We start from the raw sequence: 23,692 nt of genomic DNA on the forward strand, positions 1-23,692 counted from the left end.
TCTACAGTGAAAAATGAGCCAGACGTAATGCAGAAGCCGTTAAAACACGGCTTAAGATGATTTTCTCTTTGAAGGTGCTGTTCGAATGCATGATTCTACAATAACGTGCAATATACTTATTTTTTTTATGCCCGTGATTTAGTTTTACAAGAAATGAATTGCATGGATCCCAACAAATTTCTAGCCAGGGATCTAGATGCTGATGCAAACAGGCGCTGTAGGAATGCTTGGATATAAAAGCCATATCAATAGACCAAGAAGTTTGTGTGGATAATGTGGCCACAGATGGAACAGGAACCGGTTAAAGGGAAGTCAGTAGGATAGGCTTCGTCCTGCTATGGACCTTGAAATGCTGATGGTGATGAACCTTTCTTTGCAGCCTTCTAAAAGCAGATGAGCGCACATTTTAGAGCTTGCACAAAGCAACCACAGCACTACCGTATACGTGAAGACAAATTTCTTGGTAAACATTTCATATGAATGAGGCAGAGCTGTATTAAGAGATGGATCAAAATTAGAAGCTTACCTCGATAAGTAAAAAGTGTGGGAACCGCATCTGGCCTTAGCTTCTTCAAGCCATCCTGTCTGTTTTGCTCGAAACTTGTTTCTTCAAAATGTGCCTGAAATGAATGGCATCAAGTACTTCATAAGCATCAAGAAGTATATTCATACCTGCACATAACCGTGACAAATGCAAACCGGAACGTGACTAGCGTTGCAACTACAGAGCTCCCTGAGCAAAAACTAATACGTTTGGAATATACGGTGGACTATTTAAAATGTATTTTAAACATATTTTGTATTCATGAATGCACTAAAAATATGTCGGAAATACGTTTCTGAAATTTCATGATTGGTACTCGAAATATATTTTTAAAATGTGCCAAAGATACCTCACTTAAAATATTACTTCGAGCACTTTTCAAATACGTGAAAAAATATGTGTGCAGTTTTACCATCTTGCCAGTGTATTAAAAGTGTATTTTCGGAAATATGAAATTAATTCACCGAAAGTATACTTCAATTCTAGAAAACGGGCAGCCCTTGTAAACGTATATGTATGCAGTTTTAGCATCTTGTCAATGTATTAAAAATGAACTTTCGTAAATATGAAATTAATTCATCCGAAATATACTTCAATTCTAACAAACGGGCAGTCCTTTTAAACGTCTTTGCAAACTTCTAGCTGCCGTTGAACAGTCGAGTGCTCGAAATGGCGTTTCGGGAAATGACATTTGCGTGTCGTCAATGTATTTGAAGTGTACTTCCGTAAATACGCAATTAATTCGTCCAAAGAACACTGAAATTGGCAGTCCGCATTAGCATGTTTGCAGCGCACTACAAGCTGTCGTTGAACAATCTAATGCTCAAAATCGAGTTTCGGGACATCGCATTTTGGTGCTGGCCATTGTACTTTCGTAAATACGCTATTAATCCGTCTGAAGTATATTTAAATTCTAACAAATGGGTTGCCCGCGTAAACATATTTGCATTACACTTCAAGCTACCGTGGAACAATCTAGGGCTCGAAATGACGTTTCAGCGAAGAGTGAAAACTTTCCCTTTCTTGTCATCCTTTCGTTTATGGAAACTTCTAGCAGGAAGGTGATCACCACTTATACCCCTGCTACACGGGCGCTTCGAATGCCTTCCAGCTGAATGTCATCTAACGATGCTACACGTGTTCTGTCTAAGGGCGTGCTTGAAGATAATATTACGCCAATGAATATTAACCGCGTCAGCATGAAATTTCCCCGGGAGTGCGCCGATGAGGACGACTGCACACATACTGTTGTTTACATCGCTTGTTTACATAACATAAAACGCAATCTGCGCTTTCGGTCTATTAAACAATCTGTTTTCTTTTTTACTGGTTGTACTCGTGCTTGTTTACGCAGTGCGACAATGTGTTGGAAGCGATGATGCGATAGCACGCCTGAGAAAGCCGGGTTGTTGGCATCGCGCAGGACTGGCGCTTGTCACTTCTTCTCCCGGCTTTATCCGACGTGACCAGTACTTTTTTTTAAACTACTTTATCCAGAAGTATGTCTGGCAACTATTCGCTTTATCTGAAACGGCCTAACTTGTTATCCACAAGCTAGCGACGGCGACGACTGCTGCTGGCCGTAAAGCACGGCTCGGCAGTCTGGGTCACACCGGCGATTCCCGTCCATCGTACGCATGCCCTGCGATGTAAGCAATAGTTGATTTCAGGTCACTGTTGCCAAAACTACACCTGGTGACCATTTGCATACCCTAAAGCTTGTGATTCGCTCTTCACAACCGCCGAAATCACAGATCCAACCCTGCGAAGTCGCTGGGCCTAGCCGTCGCGGAAGGGAACAGAGCCGTCGTCGATTGAAATTGATTTGGCAAGCGCTTATCGCTGGTGAGTGTTCAGGTGTGCACACGTGAAATATAGCCGTTCGTTTCGCTCATTTAGAAGGGCGAGCATATACACACCGCCGCCTCATCACCGTGCTCTCGCTCAGCCGCCGACAAGGCTGACCTTGACAGTCCGCCGACCGGATTCGTCGGTGTCGTTGGCCTGAAAAACGTGTCCCTGTAGAATCATATTATAGTAAACTAGATATTTCACTATAATTACATGCTGTTGTTCAGCGTGATATATACTGTCGTTGTCGGACGAGTGTGACCGCCGTCGTCGTCGTCGCTGTACACTTAAAACGAGCTGAGGCTTTCGAATGCGTTTCGAAAGTGTCGTGCAGCACCGCGGCAGTCCGTCGAGTCCGAATGTCATTCCTATTCTCGAATGTTATTCGACTCAATGTCATTCGAACATTTCCGTGTGAGAACGTTATAGCATTATACCAGCAAAACCGCCTTGGGTACTTCTGGGTCCGAATAAGCCAGCGGAAAGGACCCCGTCTGGCAGGGCAGACCGGCTCCCTTACACGCCCATGTATCTGTTGGTTGACAGTTCGACTCCTGACCTGGGCCTGACGCAAGTTTCAACTAGCAATTCGGTTCTCAATTAACCCCAGATTCGAACGCGACTAGTAGGGTACTTCTGCGATAATTTGGCAGCCCACAGTATTTGCGCAAAAAAAGGCCTCACCGTGCAAAATTGTGCGTCGCTTTCGCTGGGTATATATACCGCAAGCCAAGCATAGCGCTTTTTGTAGGATTTGTTGTGTGCTGTGTCACTGTCGTCTTGGTATGCTGTGTGTAGGTATCTGCCGTTCCCATTCAATCACATGACCTTATAATATCAGACTCCTGTTGATTAATGATAAATACCCGTGTACGATTTGTTCTCCAGTTGAAGAATAAACCCGTGTCATTCCATGGAGCCGCCGAGTAGACTTTTTTAAGCCCGAGTAAACACATTTTTAATGTATTAAATGTATATTTTTAGTATATTTCTAATGTATATTTTTATTATATTTTAATGCATTATAAATATGCTAAGCGGGCAAAAATGTACTTTTCACGTATTTTTAAGAACGTTTAAAATATTATTCCTAGTTTACTTAGAAAGCATTCGTATTGCAGTTTAAGCCTAGGGACAAAAAAATGCGAAATAAATATGAAATTAATACAGTACGGTTGAAATGCATTTTTAGCACATCCTCTTTTTCGCTAAGGGCTGTTTCTACCTGCTGTAATGTTTTCACATGCAGTCTTTTACCAGGCTATAGTGTCAAGCTAAAAAAACTGGGTAAGCGCTTCCTAAAGGCTTCATATGCATGCCTGTAAACCGGGCATATACAAAATGTGTTCTTTTAGTCTGATCTTGGTTTTCCAATATTTTTCTACCGAATCGCGTCGTACAGCAGAACGGTGCCTAGATAACCAGACCTGACTGAAAATAAGTTCCTTCGATCACAGCGCTCACGAAACAGCGAACGCGTACAATGTCAGAGAGATGCAGCAATTTATTTTCACTACCTCAGTCATGTTCTCTGACATGAGTCTTGGCGCATGTATTACAGCGCAAACAAGGAAGCGGGCGCCAATATATCGTGAGTGCACTCGCGTGAGAATTACGGTCAGCGAGGGCGAATGCGAACCGTTGCTTCTCGCCCTTGGTGCTCGAGAAACGCCGCCAGCTCATCTAGAAACTAACGAGAAGATTGCACCCACCCTCAACATCACGATGTCGAGATTTCTTAAGCTGCCGAGCTCACAACTGCCTGATTTCAGAAACAGCAATACAGCCACGAATTATTGCCTCAACTGCAGTACTCGCTCCCAATCCGCCTACTCAATTGAGCCCGCCTATAGTATACACATCTTGCATTATACCATGACCCTAAGGCGGCAGAATAGTTGGGTTGAGTTGGTTTGGGCCCGCAATGCGTAGCCTGTTATCAAACCCACGCCGCGCACGCCGTTCGAGGCGGCCGCATCGTAAACGTGAAGCGCAGTACACCAAACATGGCAAGCGAGCAGGTAACAAAAGAGAAAAAGGTACGGTACTCACAGAACATATGCGAGAAGCAGCAGTGGGTTCCCAGCAGTCTCGCTTTACTTGTGCCAGCCAACGTTTTCTTCGGTTGGGGTCAGCAGGGGAACGAAACATCCGTGTGCCGTTCCTGCAGTGGTTCGAGCACTGCGGAACGCAACACCCGGGCATTGCTGCTGCGTAAGCTTTCTGGCGCACTTCGTGCAACAACCGACAACTTATGACTGTCCCACTCAACGATGAACGGCGATGAAGACGCTACTGCTGCAGCAGCTAATGCGCGCCTATGTACGGCGGGGAACAAGATGGCGCGGCGTTTTCCCGTAACCATGACAACACGCGCGCTGGCAACATGGGTCTTAGCGGGAGGCGGCATGTGCTGTGTCAAAGGAAGTCACCACCCTAAGCCGGGAGGGGGCGCGACATGTAGGCTCCCTACTCTCAAGGTTCGCTTACACCACACATAAATAGACCCAAAAGCCCAAAAGCAGCAGACTGGACAGCCGTCGCCATAGCTCAGTTGTTAGAGCACCTGACGCGAAATACGAAGGTCGTGGATTCGGATCCCACCGGTGGCATGTGGTTGGTTTTTCTTCTCCTTTTATTATTCATTAATATCCCATGTATGAAAAACTGTTTATTAAAGAAAGACATCCCTTATGCTACTGTGGTTCGATGGCTGTTGGCTTCTGTGATGTATAAAATCAGTCAAGCAGAGTTAAAAACTTAGAAAAGTTATTTTGAAGGCATAACCAGCAGCGGAGAGCAGCACCTCAGGTTTTGCTTTGCGCTCCGGTTGATTCCAACAAAGATGGGCAAACAGGAAAACTGACAGAATTACGGACATTCAAGTAATGAAAAGTAAATGCAGAGTAGGAAACCCCCATCTCTTGCGTTTCATGCTTGAAGTAGTTATTGTGTGCTGCCAACCCAATCTTATTTTTATAAACCGTTATGTTGTGCTTTTAGAAGACGAGGCAAGCTCTAAGATTGTCCCAAGCTCATTGGCCTAATGACTTTTGATGATATGTACTCGACCCATCCAAGAATATCACTGTTCGAAGGACGAAATACAGCCGGTCCTATATAACTGTATACCTCATTTCTTTATATGCCTGTGCACGGTGGATGGGAATATGGAGCGTAAGAGTTAGGGAAAAAGCTAGGTTTCTTACAAGGCTTAGACGCTGCACTTCCACAACAGCCATCTGATATGCCTGGAAGTTCACAGTAGTGCAAAACTACATTGCTTCAACAGAAATTTTTCAACAGTCTTTGTTATCGTTAGGCTTTTCTCGCGCTGTACTGTGTGCCACTGTGTGATGAGTCTGACTTCCACAACCAAGATCTCAGACCGGAATCGATAGAAACATGACTGACGTTGAGGGCGCCAAACTGAAGCGTTAAATTTGCAGTTCGCATGTCCGGTGTCCAAAGTTTTTAGTAGTGGTATTGGAGAACTCGTGGACAATAAAAGATATGCAATCCCTACAATCTTTTCTTTTCCTAAAGAGTCTGTTACTATGTTTGAAGACGTGCATAAGTGAAATTCGCGTGGGTCTAGTTGTTAAGCGATGTTCTGCATCGATGCGCTCGAACTGTTCCCAAAGACATTTACTTCAAGCAAAATATCAAGTCCGACCCTACTTGGCTCCAAAGTTCCTTGCACAAAATGGTCGCACAGAATGCAGGGAAAGCTACAGTGCTAGCCGACTGCGAGAAAGGATTGATTTTTTTGCGCACGTGAAGCTTCTAGCTGATCGCAATCATCCTAGAACACTGCCAGTTGTCGGCATGCCGGTAGACTGACGTTCAATATTGCGACGGTTGCGTGCGGCTAGGAGAACCTTGTTTTTTTTGAAAAAACTTAAGCCGTGTTTTTAAAGTAAGCCTGTTAGCATGTCTTGCGCAGCGCTCGTCGCCTAGCGACGTTCAACTGCTAGGTGTTCAACTATACGAGAAGACCTCTGCTTCAAGCAGAAAATCAAATCCGCGTTAACCTCGCTGCATAGGTTCTTACAAGATTTGGCCGCACAGTGAAACGAGCTAACTGCATTGCTAGCAGTCTGTGAGAGAGGTTGTTTTCTTCACCAACAGGTGAAGCCTCTGAGCGATAAGAAAGAAATAAAAACCGTAAAAGCCAGTCACATGGGTGGTTGCCGCTCAATATAGCGTCTGCTGTATGTGGTCAGAAAAATTCAATTTCCTTAGCCGCTTATGCGGCTGTTTTAGAAGGCGCGCTGATTTATGTTGGCTTTGCACTCATTGACTAGTGCCGTTAGATTCCAGGTACTCGAACCATCCGACAAAACGACTTTCCCAACTGATCCATCACGGGTAAATAGCTCGATTCCTTATACGGCTGGATAAGGTAAAAGTGAAGTCACAGTGTTTAGACTCTATGAAAAAGATATTTTTATAACGAGGAATGATATTCCACTCTAACAAAAATCATCCGATAAGCATGACAATTCACTCTACCGAAAAAATACGTATATTGTTCTAGATTAAGCATATTCAAAATTCTAGGATATCGAATGCCGACCGAGATACCGTAGTGCCTTTGACATTTGTACATTAGCAAAGCTGCTCCGCACTTTATCGCCCATGTTTCCAGATCACCTTGTGCTCTGGGCACTATTTTAAGCCTAATACCCGGATGTAATCACCTGTGCGAGAGTTCGTTATGCAGCCACTGCCGTAATCACTCCATGCTTACATTAAAAACAAACTCGGACAATGAATCAATTCAATTACGCCTACACAGTATAATTTTAAGCATTCTTCAGGCCATAGAAAACCATGTTCGATGAAGAATGACCTCAAGTTACACTTAAAACGAAGTTTATACTAAACAGATAATGCAGACAAATGCAGCCCATGTATCGCCACGTCTATTCATTACAGCAAGGGAACTGCGGAGCTCAAGAAGATGTTGTTGCAAAAGACGTTTATTCCTATGAAAACCCAAATTCAGAGGCTCTTTCGGCACCATCTGAACGAATTAGCATCTAGTGGCTGGATAGTTAAAGCCATATTTTAGCAGCAATAAAAGAATATTCGCTGTGGCCAAAAAAATACTTATCTAGTCGAGTCGAAAAATCGGTTGTTTACAAAACCAAAATTCGGTCAACTATGCATTTTTTTTCGTGAACATAAAAAATGTACATATTTGCAATAACAATGGGCATCTATAGCCCTACTTATTCCCCTTGTTATTAGTAGGATTCCCACAGGCAATGCCGCACAGGGAAATCGATGCGAAGATGAATGATGGGTGGACAGGACTGAGAGCGGAAGGGCGAAATGTGCCGTAAAAAGAACGACGCCAACAGCGCACCCAACACAGGCCAAGGCCGAAGGTTTGGCCCGGCATCGAGTTCACACTCACACGTATCCTAACCTGTGTCACTAACACATTTTGTTCTCCACCCTCTCTCCGCTGGCCCAGCTGCGAACAACGACCTACACTCTGCCATTCCGTTTGTGCCTGCACAGTGCCACCCCGCGGCGTCCCATCCGTAACCCTTCCCACCTTTTCCTCTTGGGACGATGCCCTATCCAGCACCGAGCCGACTGACCATAGCCGACTGTTAGAGCGTGCCATAAGGATAGCGGTGGGCAACGGAGAAATGGAATGAGGCCCTACTTCCCGAGACCGCTCTGACCAGTACGAACTCGCAACGCCAGCGACAGTTGCTGTGACGGTCTGCAGAATCGCGGCGGCACATACAGGTCTGGACTGAGGGCTCCACTCAGGAATACAAATAAGTACGCTATACTTTATGAAATTTTCTCCTCCTCTTCCACCTGGAAAGTGCAACCCGCAATGGCCATCTGTTCACAACCACAAAAGTTTCATTCTGATAAGAGCCGTGCTTATGCGGACGCTTAGTGCTATCTACTCCTCCTTGAGCTGTTTAAATTGGTTTCTAAGTCACGCTTGAACGTCTGAAGATTGCTCCTTCCCCTTGGAAGCCGTAACGCGACGAAATGGCTAGTGAACGGAGTGGTCACATGATCGCGCTTAAATGAAGTGTCACTTGGTGCAGGGTGCCGTCCTGCCCGTCGGTCGAGCTTAGATGCAAGGACGATCGACGATAAAAAAGTTTGTTTCGGCCTGGATCATTTGCCCTAATTGTTGACGCGATGAAATAAAGGTGTTCCCAGAACTTGTTGCACATAAAAAGAACTAATTATTGCAGGTAACCAAGAGCAAAACATAAAGGTGGCACAACCACCAGCTGCTTTCGCATGCACCCTGCAGACCATCAAAATATTACATCGGCTATAATCTCCCTCCATAGGCTGCACGATCACTAATTTTCAAAGGCCTCCAAGCGCCATTCGGTGCTGACAGGGCTGATGTCAGAAACCTACGTTTCACAGTGACTGCTGAGCAACAAATCAAAAAGCGCAAAGGATATCAAACAAAACTGACCATTTCTGTTTGAAGAGCGGCACCTGCATTCTCAAATCTACGTTCAGCTTGGCTTTATTATCTGAGGCGCTTTTGACAGAAGCCTGCTAACTGTTGGAAAGCAGCTTTTGTAGCAAGAACTACACTGCGCCAGTTTAACGTCCCAAAGCGACTCAGGTTATGAGCGTTGCCGTTGAGAAGAGCTCCGGAAAATTCGACCACCTGGGGTTCTTTACCGTGAACTCAGATCGCAGAGTATACGGTCCCTAGAATTTAGCCTCCATCGAAACTCTAGCCGCCCGCCTAGAAGCAGGTTCCAACAATATAGAAGCAATTCCTTATAATCACAGGATTTCCCACAGCCTCAAAAAGATGACAGAGAAAACTGGAGTTAAAATTTGCATTTAAGCCGAGCAAAAATTGTCCCGCACGTGTAAGGACACATCTCCGGACGAGCAGGATAGAAGGCCCTGCTTTGTACGGCAGTAGAGCCCCTTTGTAACTTGCATCGATAACGCTGTATGCAGGTTGCCGCTTTCATGTAGCAAGTTATACGTTGGATAGACACGCCGGTGCATGAATAAGCGACTCAGCGAGCACTACAGAAATGTTCGAAATTAGGGGCCGGGTAATTTGGCTCGCCACATCCGTAGTTACAAGTGCGCGCGTAAGTTCGGGGAGTGTTCAGTGTTAGGAAAAAATAGCGATCAGAAAACTAGGGAGATAATTGAACCATAATTGAAGCTGCCGTGATGGAAAAAGAGGGATTGGAAAATTGTGTCAGTGATCCTTCAGTGTCATTATCAAGAAAAGACATATCTTTCTTAGATTCAAAACAGCGGGCGATAGTGTGAAACGTGCTGATTGGTGGTTTTATTGTGCTTTTTGTCCTCATTTCTTGACTTATCATGACCTTGACACAGATAATCATTGTTAGTCACCTATAACTGTACCATACGGGATCTTTATAAGGCTGTCAGCGCCAAATAAAGATCGTTCAGTGGAAGTTTAGCACTCGTGTTGTTGTGTCCCTTGAATTTTGTGCGCTATGGAAACTCGTTACTGACCCCTGCCCATTTTGCCTCTTTAGCAACCTTGTCTTTCCACCTCTTCCAGCTGTGGATATAGTGTTTCATAGAGGCGTGGCAGTGAAGGCCGCGGCGTGTAGCAGACAGCTTGTCTCGAAATTGAAGTTTTATAACTGTGGTCTTGTAAATTGAGCCAAAACCGATTTGTTTTCCAGGGTCATTGCTGGAATAAATCCAGCAAGGGGCACGAAAACGAACAAAGAGAAAAAACAGCACTCTCTCCCGCCAAAAGGTCGCCGCACCTATTAGGGAAATTGCCGAGTATGACTTTTAATAGCATTTTATTAAATCGCTTGCTGAATAAGACGTTTAGCGGCATATTAATAAATCACAAATGGAAATAAAGGTTTTAATATTTGTAGTTTTGTTTGATGAGTGTTAATCATTCTCCATGGTTCTATTTACGAATCATTGTTTACAGTCGTGTCATACCGTTCGTCAATGAAGCGGAACATCAAGAGCAGTTAATGAATGCTATGACACCTCGGACAAGCAATTCCAATTAGCCCTTATTGCCCATTATTAGAAAAAGTATTATAGATGTGTGTTTTAGTTACCTAAAGAAATAACATGTTTTTTTTTCTTGAAACAAGTTAACTATGGCACTGTAAGATGTGTTCACCAGAAAAAAACTTTTAATAATAATTTTAATACATTGCTATGCCACAAGGCCACCTTTGGCAAATGAGCGCCAAACAGTAGGTAACCGGTCATCCCTGGTCAGACGGTATAAACAACATTTGACTTCTAAAAGAACGTAATGACCTATAGAAGGATCTGGTTTTGAGCTTTTCGGTCATTCACGATGCAAACTTGGTACGCAGCCTCGTGACATGTCTATTGTGTGACGTTTATTCGTCGGCTATAGGTTTTCGGCCTTAATATTGAACTAGCAAGGTCCAAGATCAATTGTGGGCTCGCTACGAGAACTAAGTAAACTTAGAATATTCAATTTATTTTTTTCTGCAGAAAATATGTGATCAGTAAAACAGTCTTGGGGACAATACAGAAGGTGTAGAAAAACAGCAACTGATATTTCCTGCTTTTTTACTGAATATGACTAAGACACAGCAAAAAAATAATTGCAACGATACAGAAAATTTTATATTTTCTGCATTCTGGGCAAGCTTTCTAGCAGTGGAAAGATATTTGTTTTAAATCACAGAAATGTTTTGAGAACAGAAACAACATTCACGGAAACTTTCTGTGCGGTGAGAACACATTTTTTGGGGAAATCACTCACAAAAACAGAAAACAGAAAAACACAGAAGCTTTCTCTACAATGAGAAAACAGGTTTCTGTGAAATGACAGAAACGCCCTAGAACGGAACACAGATAATCACAGATAATTTCTTTGTGTAAGAGGGCCGCTTTTTCTCTTATTTTAGGCACAAATTTTTTGCAGTGTACAACACCATTAAGGAATCTCGCAGAGGTGAATCGTTCGAAAGCTGTGGCGGCAGACAGGAGAGGAGAGGGACAGCGAAATTTGCAGTTGGCGTGACCGGCGTTTTACTTTGGATCGAATTGCTGACACGACAGGGCGACTATAAACACGCAAAGTGTGATATCCCGAATATTTGCATAGATGATCTCTTCTGTTGAGGTATCAGCAGAAGCGGCTGCGTGAAGCTTGTAGACGCGCTGTTGCCTAGTGATGGTCGACTTACGGGCACTTTAACTATACACAAATGTCCGTGCTTTGAAGCCGGAAAAACATATTCCATCGCGCTGCATATTTCATAGCACAAGTTGGTCGGAATATTGTAAAAGGAAGCCGCAGTGTTAATGTTCAGTCACAACAGATTTTTTTCTCAGGGGCAAACAAAATTCCACTCTAAATTATCGTCCTGGAAGTGTGGAAGTTGGGTACACTGCAATTTTATCGTGTTTTACGACAGTGCATTCCTGCGAATAGCTGGACATTTTACATGATGTTTGCAGACCACTATGCCTTGGCAATTCCTCTTTTAGTGAGTCTCGTTTGCTGCTTCCCACCGAATGCTTCGACGTCACCTCAAGTGGACACGTCAGTAGTAAGCATCATGGCCGCTTCTAAAGCTTCCCATGCTCGATCTGTTGTTCTCTATGACCCTTCAGACATAGAACGCCTCTACCCGCTGGCAAAGATAATGCCAGTTCCCCTAAAATTTGTGAGCACTGACCGAAGCCAGCTGTACAGTGAGTTCTACAGTTATGTGAAAACACTCAGCAGTACACAGTACATTCATCGACACGGCAGTGAACTGTTCGAGCGCCTGGAGAGGATTGTATTTGTTCCATTTGTGCCCGATTTTCCAGAAAAATTGAAATTTATTATAGCCGGCATTATGAACCTTAAGGCGCACTGCCATTCGGTAATTTGGTGCGAGTCACTCAAATGCCTTTCAAATTCCTATTCTCTACCAATGTGTCCATCGGTTTTGGTTAATTCCACAGCCATCACAGTACCCGATAACTTCTTTCGGCGTTGCGAGGCTCGTGTGAGTGTTTCGTCCCATGAATTTTTTTCCAAGCAGGACAGTTCACTTGCACACTTTCCCAAGGGCCACAACTTATCCGCTGCTGCAGTTCTCCGTGATTACTTCCTCAAAGACCTGACAGGAAAGCCTGAAGCGTTGGCATTAGTTGATGCTTACAGAACCCTGAACAACACCATACATATTCAGAAGGCGGGATCTTGGGACGATTTGAGCAACAGGGATGTACATATGATCGTTCTCACTCCTGGAACCAAATTGTTAGAAATGGCAGGCGTGTTCCCATATGCCCAGTACTCTCCAGAGCCGGTGTGTTTTTTCAACCATCGAAAAGTAGCCACTAGTGTTTCCATGATCGACTCTCCGTTTTCTTTTATAGGTCCAGCATCCGCGCTATTAACTTCATTATGTTCTGTATTTGCATTCACAATTATTCAGTCGCGCCTTCATTGTGGCACACAAAATGCCGTTTCTCCATCAAACCTGCTCATGCTACTTTTGTGTGCCGTTATTGGCAGGAGTCCGCCGAGTTCTGCGGCAAACTGTCTCGCTTTTCGCAATCTCGCCACTGCTTTCTGGGCAGTAGGCATGCTCGCTCTCGGTAATTACATCCAAAGCAGTATTACAGCCATTCAAATCACCAGAAAATCGTTCTCCGAGCTCCTCCAGCAGATAGAGGATGCTTCCCTCTGCCCCTGCATAGGCGCAGAATGGTTGGAATTTTTCGATCGCGATCAGGACAAATACTTGCCTGACTCATTTTTGCACCTGTACGAAAAGGTACATCCTAAATGCGGACGGCAACTACTGCTTGCCAAAGATGTATTCGAGTGTTACGAAAAAGCACGCCAAGAAACGCACTTTGCGCCTTCGACCTGCACAGATGAAGATATCTCTGCAGCATTAAGCCGGAACCGGCTACCAAGCGAGCCATTTTCCATTACGTACCGACTGCCAGCTATACACGTGTTGAATCCGCTAAGGTACGTCATTTCCTCTCGTATTAAACCTCTCTGATTACTTGCAGAAAAAAACTTTCTCTGCATGTGAAGCGAATGAAGCGAACTGTGTACAGAAAACAAAAAATATCAACCGCAAACATGGTAGTAGGAATAAAACGGGTGAGAAAACTTTAACTCTTCCCACATGTCGTAACACACTCAACCGCGCCCTAAAGTCGCAACTTTCTGAAGCTTAAAATAAATGGCCTATTCCGCCCGTTGCAATGTTGATAAGTGCTGTCTGCTCCACAATTATGCTTTTGCAAGTATTGCATTGTTTGAATGAAGCGACAAAGTACAGGTGTGTGGCGTTTGCGTTCTGTTTTACAGTGCTGCAACGAGCGCTGTGTGAGAAGCCTGTTTCCGAAGAATTGAGCTTTTTAGCTGTAGAGTGGGTTTCCAGAGGGCGCCTCCAGAAAGCTCCTCCATTGGTCGGCCGGGCAAACGAATGAGGATTGTGCCTCTAGCGTACGTACCGCGTTTAGAGCACGAGGCTCACACTCCGCTACATTAATGCCCCTGTCTGAACGCGATAAATGCACCATGTCCGGGCTGGCGGCTTTGCCACGAATGGACAGCTGCAAGTGCGCTGGCGTGCAGGATGCATAATATAATGAAGCAGAGCGAATAGACATGGTCGAACACAAGACAACCGAGCTGGCGCTGAAGAACGAACTGCTTTTTGAAGGCAGGGAGCCACTTTTAAACGCAGTCCACAAAGCACGTGGCATCATGAGACCGAGAGTAACTTAAGAAAAATAATCACACAAAACGTCCTCCATCTATAGCCCTCAAAGCACGCTAAACCCTTATCTCCAAGAATTTGAAAGCGTCGCACACCCAAATGTAACTGGAGCCGAGGAACAGAAAATGCAAGAAAACAATGGAGAGAAATAAATACAAATGAAAAAAAATTGAAACAGCAGCAAGAGAAAAGTCAGGACAATCGCAGCAAAAGCGCAGTCAAACGTAGATGTTACCAACAGCATTAACAACAGAGGAAAGCAAGTCGGAGCGAAAGCTGAGTCAAACATGTGCACGCCGGATCAACGGACACGGGCAGGTGTAACCAAAACAAAATGAAAACAACCATTAACGCAAGAACAGTGTCAATACAACGAAGCGAAAGCAGAGTTACAACTTAATATTGTTCTGAACTCCTGTTTCCTTGTCAGTCAGTGAAACTCAAGGGGTGCTGACACACTGTTCTCCGGCTCTAGCAATCAGCAGTGCCTCAATGATAACCGTTTCGACTTCGGTCCCAGACATTGTCTTAATTGTCGTTTTTGTAAACACTCGCTCACACTTGTTTTTCATCGTTTCGCAGGTTCTGCAGTGCACATTCAGATGGCCGCCGGTTTTGTTACCTAGATGCCGTCCGTGTTGAAGCAATCTCTCATTGAGGCACATTTGACCGATGTACACACAGCGACACTTCAGTAGAATTACTTAAATCACACAAGTTGCACCTTCTCGGAAAGGATTGATGTGTTTTACAAGGCACAGGTTTTTCCTTTAGTTGGCCAACAGGGTTCAGACACTATCTAGTTTGCAAGGGGCTGAGACAACAACGTTCACATCACTACGGTTCACAAGCTCCTTTCAATTGTGGCACAACTTATGGAGGTATGGGAGCGCAGCTAGAAGGCACCTATTGGTTTGCTTTTGCACGTAGCTGACTTTCCCTTTGAACTTCTGTAGCAGGGTCCCCGATACGCTACGCACAATTTCTCCAGGATAAGCTGTACTACGCGATGATTAAACCTTTGTTTCCACACTGCTATGCACAGTGCGCGGATGACTTTTTGTTATTTGTTAAGATTGCGCAGGTGTGCAGGAGAAGTAAGAGCTGTGCTCAAAGCAATTTACGAGATTGCGACCACAAACGTTGTGAATTCTGCGCCAAAGAGGACTTGACCTTAGCAGATTAGGTCTAAAATTATCCATAAAAAAATTAATGTACCGCTTAAAGATGCGCACAGTCTTTCAGCAGCTGCGCCAAACCGACTTAACAAAGGCAAGCCAGTGCCCTTTAAAAAGGAATACATGGCAAAGAGTTGTGGGTGACTTCCTTCGGTGCCAACTGGACAGAATAGCTGGCGCTGACCCTTACCGCGTTCGAAGCTCAAAGGAAGTGGTTCACGTACTGGAAGGAGGCAAGTTGTCGGCCACTACTGGTTTTTCAATTGAGTTGAGGACTTATTTTACTCTGTGCTTCAGGACGGTTTGTTGGATGCTGTTCGTGAACATTTCGAAGAATTTGGCGAACTCAGGTTTCAAAAAAAAAATTTCTCGACCTCCTAATGTTTTATTTGGATTCCACTCTTATTTGCTTCCGGGATGAGTTTTACTTGCAAAAGGCCTGAATTTGTATAGGTTGCTCAGTCGCACCGGTCTTATGCGAAATTTTTCTGGCGTCATTTAACCGGCGCCTTGAAGCTAGCTTGAAGGACAAAGGGATAGCACGTATTTTGAGACACATCGACGACTATCTTGTCCTTCTTAACGCACCTTCATACTGTGCCGCTGATACACTTGTAAACCAAATTCTCACTACCTTCTGTTCTTCATCGAGGAGTCTAAAATTCACGCATGAACGTGCAGATCATGATCGACTCCAGTTTCTTGACCTACAGCTTATTTTTACAAATGCTCATGTGTGTTGGGCTTATCAGCCGCGCTCAAAGAAGTCACTTTTGCCCTATGATAGTGACCACTCCAAGCTGGTAAAGCGTGGCATAGTATCTCTTTGTATCAAATCTGCATTAGAAAAATCCTGCGCTTACAAGCTAGGTGAAAATTTCCAGTGCCAGATCGACCGAATTTCCGCTGCAGGTTACCCAGCACATCTGGTCACCAACATGTCTGAAAACCTTTTGCAAAAAAATTTAAAAATCGGAGCATGCTAAATATCAGACAGAACAGAAACCTGTGCAGGTTATGTCTCACCTGCATGGCCTTTCGTACAATTTAAAGAAAGTTGCGTCTCGTCACGGGGTTAAGCTGGTTTTTTCGGCCCCTTGCAAACTGGCGAAATTATGTCTGATGGTGACCAGGAAGCGTGTTAAGAAGGCCAGTAATATCAAGCATCAAACCGTGTACACACTATACACTGCCAATGTTGTGTACGAGATTCCCGTGGCGTGCGGCAAAGTGTATGTGGGTCAAACCGGGAAACGTTTCAATGAACGCGCCCGCAGGCACAACGTCACCATGAAGAACAGATTTGGAGGTAACCTTCCGTTACACTGCAGCAGTTGCCAGAACTGCTACCCCAAGTTTAATGAAACCAAGTTTCTAGCTAAGGGTCAGGACAATACAGAACGAGAAGTAATTGAGGCCTTTTTTATTCACCTCAGGAAAGACAAGCGCGTTAGCACGCCTTTTATTAACCTTTCTAGAAATGAACTTACCTTTTTGGATGGGTACATCTAGACTATTAACCCGTTCGCTTCTCTAGGTTTTAGTGTCCTTTTAGATTTTTTAACGTGCTTGTATTTTATTTGCCACCCTTTACACGTTTTTTATCTCCATCTTTCACTTGTTCTTTTCTTTGTTATAAATTTCGTCATGTTGTCAGGCATTTTTTATGGTTTTATCCTCTTTTTCAGTGTCATCTTTCATACTGCTCTGTTTTCCCATGTTGTTATGCATTGTTATTAGGCGATATGAATCCCACTTTTTTACCTTACCTCGGCAGGTGTTTGATATATTCACATTTTGGGGTTTCTTTTAATGTCACTTAGATATGCATTTTTGCGCTCTCTTTTGTTTGGTTGTTGGGTTCACGCTCCGTTACGCAGCTCATCTCTGGTTCTCACCGGATATACCTGTATAAGTGCGCCTGGCTTCTTTTGTCGTCATTACAGTTGAAAGTTGCGCTTCTTTCCTGTCGTCTCTATCCTTTTTCCTGTGAACGTCTTTTTAGCGCACAGCCTTTCAAATATGAATATGTACCATCTAGCCCGTCAAAAAGCCTTACTTTAAAAAGGCCCCACTACGTCAGTGCTCAGTAATGCTTGTAATGCTGAGTAGCCGACCCGAAAACTGAGGTTCGATCCCGGCCACGGCAGCTGCATTTCAATGGAAGCGAAATGCAACTCTTCGGGCATGCTAAAGACACCTAGGTGGGCGAAATCATTCATAGCCGTCTACTGCGGCATCCCTCATAGTCTGAGTAACCTGGACCCTAAACCCCATGACACCAAAACCAAGCCTTTCATCACCATCATTGTCGTCAGCCTGACAGCCCCCCCCCCCCTACAACAGCCACCGAAACAAAAGGGCATAGGGAATGCCTTTTTTATTTGTAGTTTTGTATCAAGGGGAGTTTAAAAAATGCAGCTGAAAAAGAACCACGTGCCACCGGTGGGGTCCGAACCCACGGCATTCAAATTTTGCATTCGGTGCTCTGTTTACAGCTTAGGTACGCCGTCGGCTGTCCATTGTTATGATTTCGAGAGCATTTATATGTACTGCAAACGAATCTTGGAAGTATTCACCAGCGCTACACTCTTCTATGGCCGCGGACGTAGTACGTGCTGTATTACCACGAGTGAGACGTAGGAGCGTACTCGAACGGTTAGGCGGAAGCTGTGCGAGAACCCTCTTATCCTACACCTATGGCATCAAGGCTGCCAGATTCGATGCCCTCCTGAAACAGTCATAGAAGTGAATGGAAATGAGATGCCCGTTATGGTATATATGACGGAAGCCAACAGCTACGAAAACAAGGCTGCATAGAAACTTGGAAAAGCCACCTAGGCGCAAATAATTTCACAAGGACAAAAAGAGACGAGGAGACAACGGACAGGCGCCAACTTCTAACTGTTTATTGCTCGAAAAAACACTTACATTTATAGCCTCCGGAAAAGCCCACTTTTACACACCACCTGCACATGCACCACGTTCATTTACACACACCGCAGGCACGTGGTGTGTAAATGTGGGCGTTGCCGGAGGCTATAAATGTATGTGTTTTTTCCAGCAATAAACAGTTGGAAGTTCGCTCCTGTCCGTTGTCTCCTCGTCTCTTTTTGTCTTTGTGAAGTTATTTGCGCCTACGTGGCTTTTTCCAAGTTTCAAGATGCAAAACCAACTAGCCCGTCAATATGCCTTACTGAAGGTTGCATAGAGATGTCTTTTGTGATTTGCATGTTTTCATCAATGGGAGATTAATATACTCAGATTAAAAAACAACCACATGCCACCGCATATATGCTTTCACTTGTGTGCTTAATACGCCTACTCCAGGTGTCAGGCCAAACCCATATCTTTACTATTAACCGTTTCCTGTGCCAGACGCGGCCGCCTTATCCCGGACAATTTCTTAATGTCACCCGTCCACCTAACTCTACGGCGCCCCCTGCTACGCTTGTGTTCTCTTGGAATCTATACGTTGCCCTTAACGACCACCAGTTATCTTGCCTCTGCTCTCGATGCGCTGCACAAGCCCACTTGTCTTTTAATTTATTTCCACTTGTATATTATTTGCCCGCGTTCGTGCCCTCACGCGCTCTTCCTTCGTTGGCGTTAAACCTATCGTTTTCTTTTCTAAATCCATATGAGTTGTCCTAAGTTGCAGCTTGTTCATTAGCCTCCGCGATGGATCCCATAGGTGAGCACCGCTCAGATGCAGCTTTTATATACTTTTCTTTTATAGGATACTGCTAAGCTTCCATTTATCCTCTCACAGTACCCGTCCAATGGCGTCCATCCCGTTGTTAGTAGTGCGAAACTAATCACACACTCACCTACGCCGACCAAGAATCTTTTCACCGTACGTATGTTCCTCGTTCCTTCCAGGGGTCGCCTGGTTAGGGGTGACAACACCGGAAAGCAGAAGACAATGAAAACAAATGCTCGCCCCAAGACGTTGAGAATGGGCGAGAACTCAATTCTCCGTGACGTAGTCGCTACGTCACTGTTTTTTCCATCTGGTTTCTTATTACTGACGCAAAAAAACGACTGCATGCAGATTTCTTTAGGGACATTGAGTGATACGTATACAGGTGAGGAAACACTGAGAAGCACGCACGAATTTACGGGCCCGCACGTTTTAGTAAGTGAAGCTTTATTTCGGTACGATAATTTCCAGAAAATTGTTCGCAACGCCCAAGTGCAGCACAGGGTTCAATTGCAACCCCTTCTTCCTTGCCGGTTCCTTGCATTGTATTGAAGGGCGAGCATGCAGGACTGCCTATGTAGGACGCAGAAGCACAACATATAAAAAAAGATTTTTCCCGATGGACACAAATCCCATTCGATGGACGTATGCAACCTATGTTCTTTTATATTTTTGCCAGGATCACTGTGCAATTTGCGGCCAAATATATAGCAAAAACAAAATATTGCATAGAATCTGCCTATCATACGGTTTGCATCCTAACTAGATGCCGCCGCGGTGGCTCAGTGGTTATGGTGCTCGGCTGCTGACCCGAAAGACACGGGTTCAATCCCGGCCGCGGCGGTTGAATTTCTTTGGAGTAGAAATTCTAGAGGCCCGTATACGGTGCGAAGTCAGTGCACATTAAAGAACCCCAGATGTGCAAATTTCTGGAGCCCTCCACTACGGCGTCTCTCATAGCCTTAGTCGCTTTGGGACGTTAAACTCCATAAACCCAAACCCATCCTCTCTAGCAGGGATTTTTTTTGTCAATTCCTTCACATGCTGTAAAATATTACAGAAGAGGCGTAGTGATTACTGTTACGTATTTGTTCAATCAGTTTAAATGTATCTAGTTGCACTTTCGCTCCATTTCTATACATTTCTTATCAGAGAATTTTTATAAGGTTGCTACATTCAAAGGCGTGATGTGGTTAATACTTCAGAAAAAATGTTCTGCAGTGATGCATGAAAGTTTTGATGGTCGAAATATTTTTTTTTTGTTTTGGTGTTTTTCTATGAACTGCGATATTAGGACGATAGGTACGGCAGACACGAATTTTTTTTCCAAAACAGCCTATGAGAATGTTTGAACAGTGACAGTACCGACCACAATTTTGTAAATGAAGTGGAGTCGAGCGCAATAGCTCGTTCACTTGGCACTGCATAACTATAGAGTGGGACTAAAAAAAAGGTAAAAACCAACTTAATATGGATCCAGTGACTGGATCACACAGCGGTATAAGCAGCGCTTAAAGAAGAAATTACGCATAAAAGGGCAAAACAAAACATCTTAAGTAAAACTGTAAAGCCCAAGCTACTCCTTAGTAGGGAAATTTAGTGAAAACTGCTCTGTTGCGGTGTTCCCACTGTTCTAATGTCTGAGCACGCCGCTCATCCCTTTATATTCCTTGGCTGCATCCGCTTTCATTGACAGCCGGGCACCCAGGCAAATGATCCGAATCAACTTCTCTCCAGATTTCATCTGTTGACAATGTTCCCTTGACTGCGATGCATAGAGTCTTCGCCTTCCGCTTCTCGTACGGCTGCATTTCCCGCCTCCTGAACGCTTCTGCTTGCACTCACGAGCACACCGCATAAGGTTGGTGACTTAGGCTGATCCGACGATCGTACGTCAGCATGGCGAAGTGGCTGCATGCCTCAGGCAACCAGCTCTCTCTGCCAGCAAAAAAGACGATGTTCTCTAGGGTGAATTTGATGGGCACGGCCAAGACACTTCAAGATCGCACGGCCGCGAATCATTTCAAGATTAAAGTTTTTGTTCCAACTTCTTCAGGGCCACTTCAAAATAGCCAATTCACAATACTTACACCCGCCATTCAAACACTCGTCTAGAACTAACCATAGTAAAACACTTCGTCAACCAGTCAGCCGTGTAAATATCCACAAGTGCTCCCTGTTTCCAGATGCTATATCATATTGGAATAAATTGCCTGATGATGCGGTGAAGTGTACCTCCGTGCAACTATTTCTTAATCATATCGAAAAAATTGATTTTCTGTTTAATTCCCCCCTACTCTTTTTGTGTTTACGTCAGAGAACATCTCTGTATTTTTGAATTTTTGTTTTTACTCTGTTTGATCAGTGATGTATTGTAAACACTCCTGCATGGGCCCGAAAGGGGCCTGCAGTATGTTTCAATGAATAAAAAGAAATAAAAATATTGCTACATCACCACCACGAGAATGCAAATTTAATTGGCAAACCAAACAAACAACCTAGACAAATTCACCGTCAACTGTGAGTCGCTAAAGTGAAACGGGTGAGTGCGCATAGCGAGCGCACGTGCTGTCGCTGTGCTTGAGGACTCGTGATCAAGGTCATCGTGGACGGCCTCCCCATGATTGCTTTTTGCTTCTTTGAGCATCCTTACTCCAGTCCTTGAGCACCCGCTTGCTCCATGCGCAATTACCACGGCACTTTCAAATTCTGGGTAATCGTTTGTACTGTGTATGATAGAGCTTAGCCAGGCACAGATTTTCATAACTATGTGCTATCTGTAACCTTATTTTTGTACATACCATATCCCGCGGCCAGCCTGTAACATTATTACTGGGACCTTTTAGGATATCGAGTTTATTGAAAAATTGAAACGCAGACTGGGGCCGCCATACTTCATCAGTACCTCTTCTTTGTGGATCTGTAAGAGCTGTACACTGTTGGGACTGGGAGTCCGAGCCATGAAACGGTCGAGGCGACGGTGAGTCAAATGAACTTTATGTACAGTATGTACAAGGGCTTTTACATGATACAAGGGCCAAGAGCACCACGGGCTAGCACAAAGAAGAAGAGCGGCCCCGGCGGCGAGCGTAGCTCCGGCGTGATGGCTCTTCTGCTGCCCGTCTGCTGCTCGGGTTCAGCGCGGCTCCGTTTTTATAGCCGCTGGTAACGGTTACGGCAGCCAGCCGTTCAAATCCTCCAATCACTGGCCACCGTTCAAATTAGACCAATGGTCGAGAGCCGGCCAGCGTCGGAGGGGTTCGCACCGACGGAGAGGAGGAAAGGAGGAAGGGTCCTTGTCGGCGCCGCGGCGGCGGGATGAGTCACGCTGCATGTCTCGACTTGTCCGAGAAAGTCTGGGCCTGCTTTGAGCGCCGGCGGGCGCGCAGCGCTGGTTTAGGCAGGCCCGCAAGCGAAATGTGGGCTCCGGCACTACAACACCACCGCCGCCAGACAATGCGCCACGAAGACGAGCTACTTCCGCGTGGCTCGGATGCGGGGCGCGCTCGTACGCCAGGCTCCTCCAAGTTCTCGTCCGGTGTTCAGCCGCAGGTAGCTCCAGGCTCCTTTCCATGAACAGGTCCCGCTCGTCAGGACAGGATCACTGCTCCGCAGCTTTGTCGCCCAGGTGACTGGGTCAGCTTCGCTCGGTCCTTCGGAAGAGCTTGCTTCACAGCATCGGTCGTTGATCGTTCTGCAGGTTGCAAAGAACCGACCGACAACAGGCAACACCCAACACGAGCAAGTGCCCTCCGTCACCCGTCAATACACCAGACTTAAAGTCACAAAAGTCTGCTGGCTACATTTCCGTCCCCTTTTTGTTCCCTCTTCCACAAGAGACGCATGTGGGAGACGAGAACTATAAAGTAATAACTCAGTGTCAAACACATGTCACAGACAGAATAAAATGAATGCAAAGTAAATTTGCTCTCCTGAGATCACTCGGCCAGGAAAACACTCAGCTGAGGCCACAAATGAGGACATTAATTTTTCCCGGATCTACGAGCGAACTTAAAACAGCTGTTCGCGAAGAGACAAAATGTAGGTCACGAGGAGGCGAAGCCAGCCTTGCTTAGAACACACGGCTTAGTGCGTCTACGTTCGCGTTTTCCTCGCTTCCAACGGACGGTAAACGACACCCGCTACAGCGGAAACTAGTGACTCTGCCTCTTTCGCTGTGCTGCGCTTTTCTCTCTCTCTCTCTACTACCGTGGTAGCTAACGTCTCTGCCTCTTTCGCGGTAGACGCGCTTTTCTTTCTCTCTCTACTACCGCGGTAGCTAATGTCTCTGCCTCTTTCGCGGTATACGCGCTTTTCTTTCTCTCTGTACTTGTCTTTCCAGTTTCTACGGGAGCTACAGTACGAGAGCGATTCGCTTTCATAGACTGGCAACTTGTCCCTTTCTTTGCGCTTCGCGCGCCAGTCGCGACGTCCCATAGCGAGTGCGCAACGCTTCCGATGGGACCGTTCTTTCTTTCTCTCTCTTCGTGGGGGCAAGTCAGACCTTGCACGAGTCTTGACTTTCTCGCGCATCCGTTTGCCTTTCCGCTCGGTGTGTAGTTCGCCTCTACACGGCCTTTTGATTTTACGCCTACTAAGTGGCGTCATTTCGAACCGCGGCTTTCTATCGCGATAACTGTGCTTGGCT

Source organism: Amblyomma mixtum, chromosome 8, assembly GCF_055824585.1.
Source record: "Amblyomma mixtum isolate Tamu chromosome 8, ASM5582458v1, whole genome shotgun sequence".
Lineage (NCBI taxonomy): Eukaryota > Metazoa > Arthropoda > Arachnida > Ixodida > Ixodidae > Amblyomma > Amblyomma mixtum.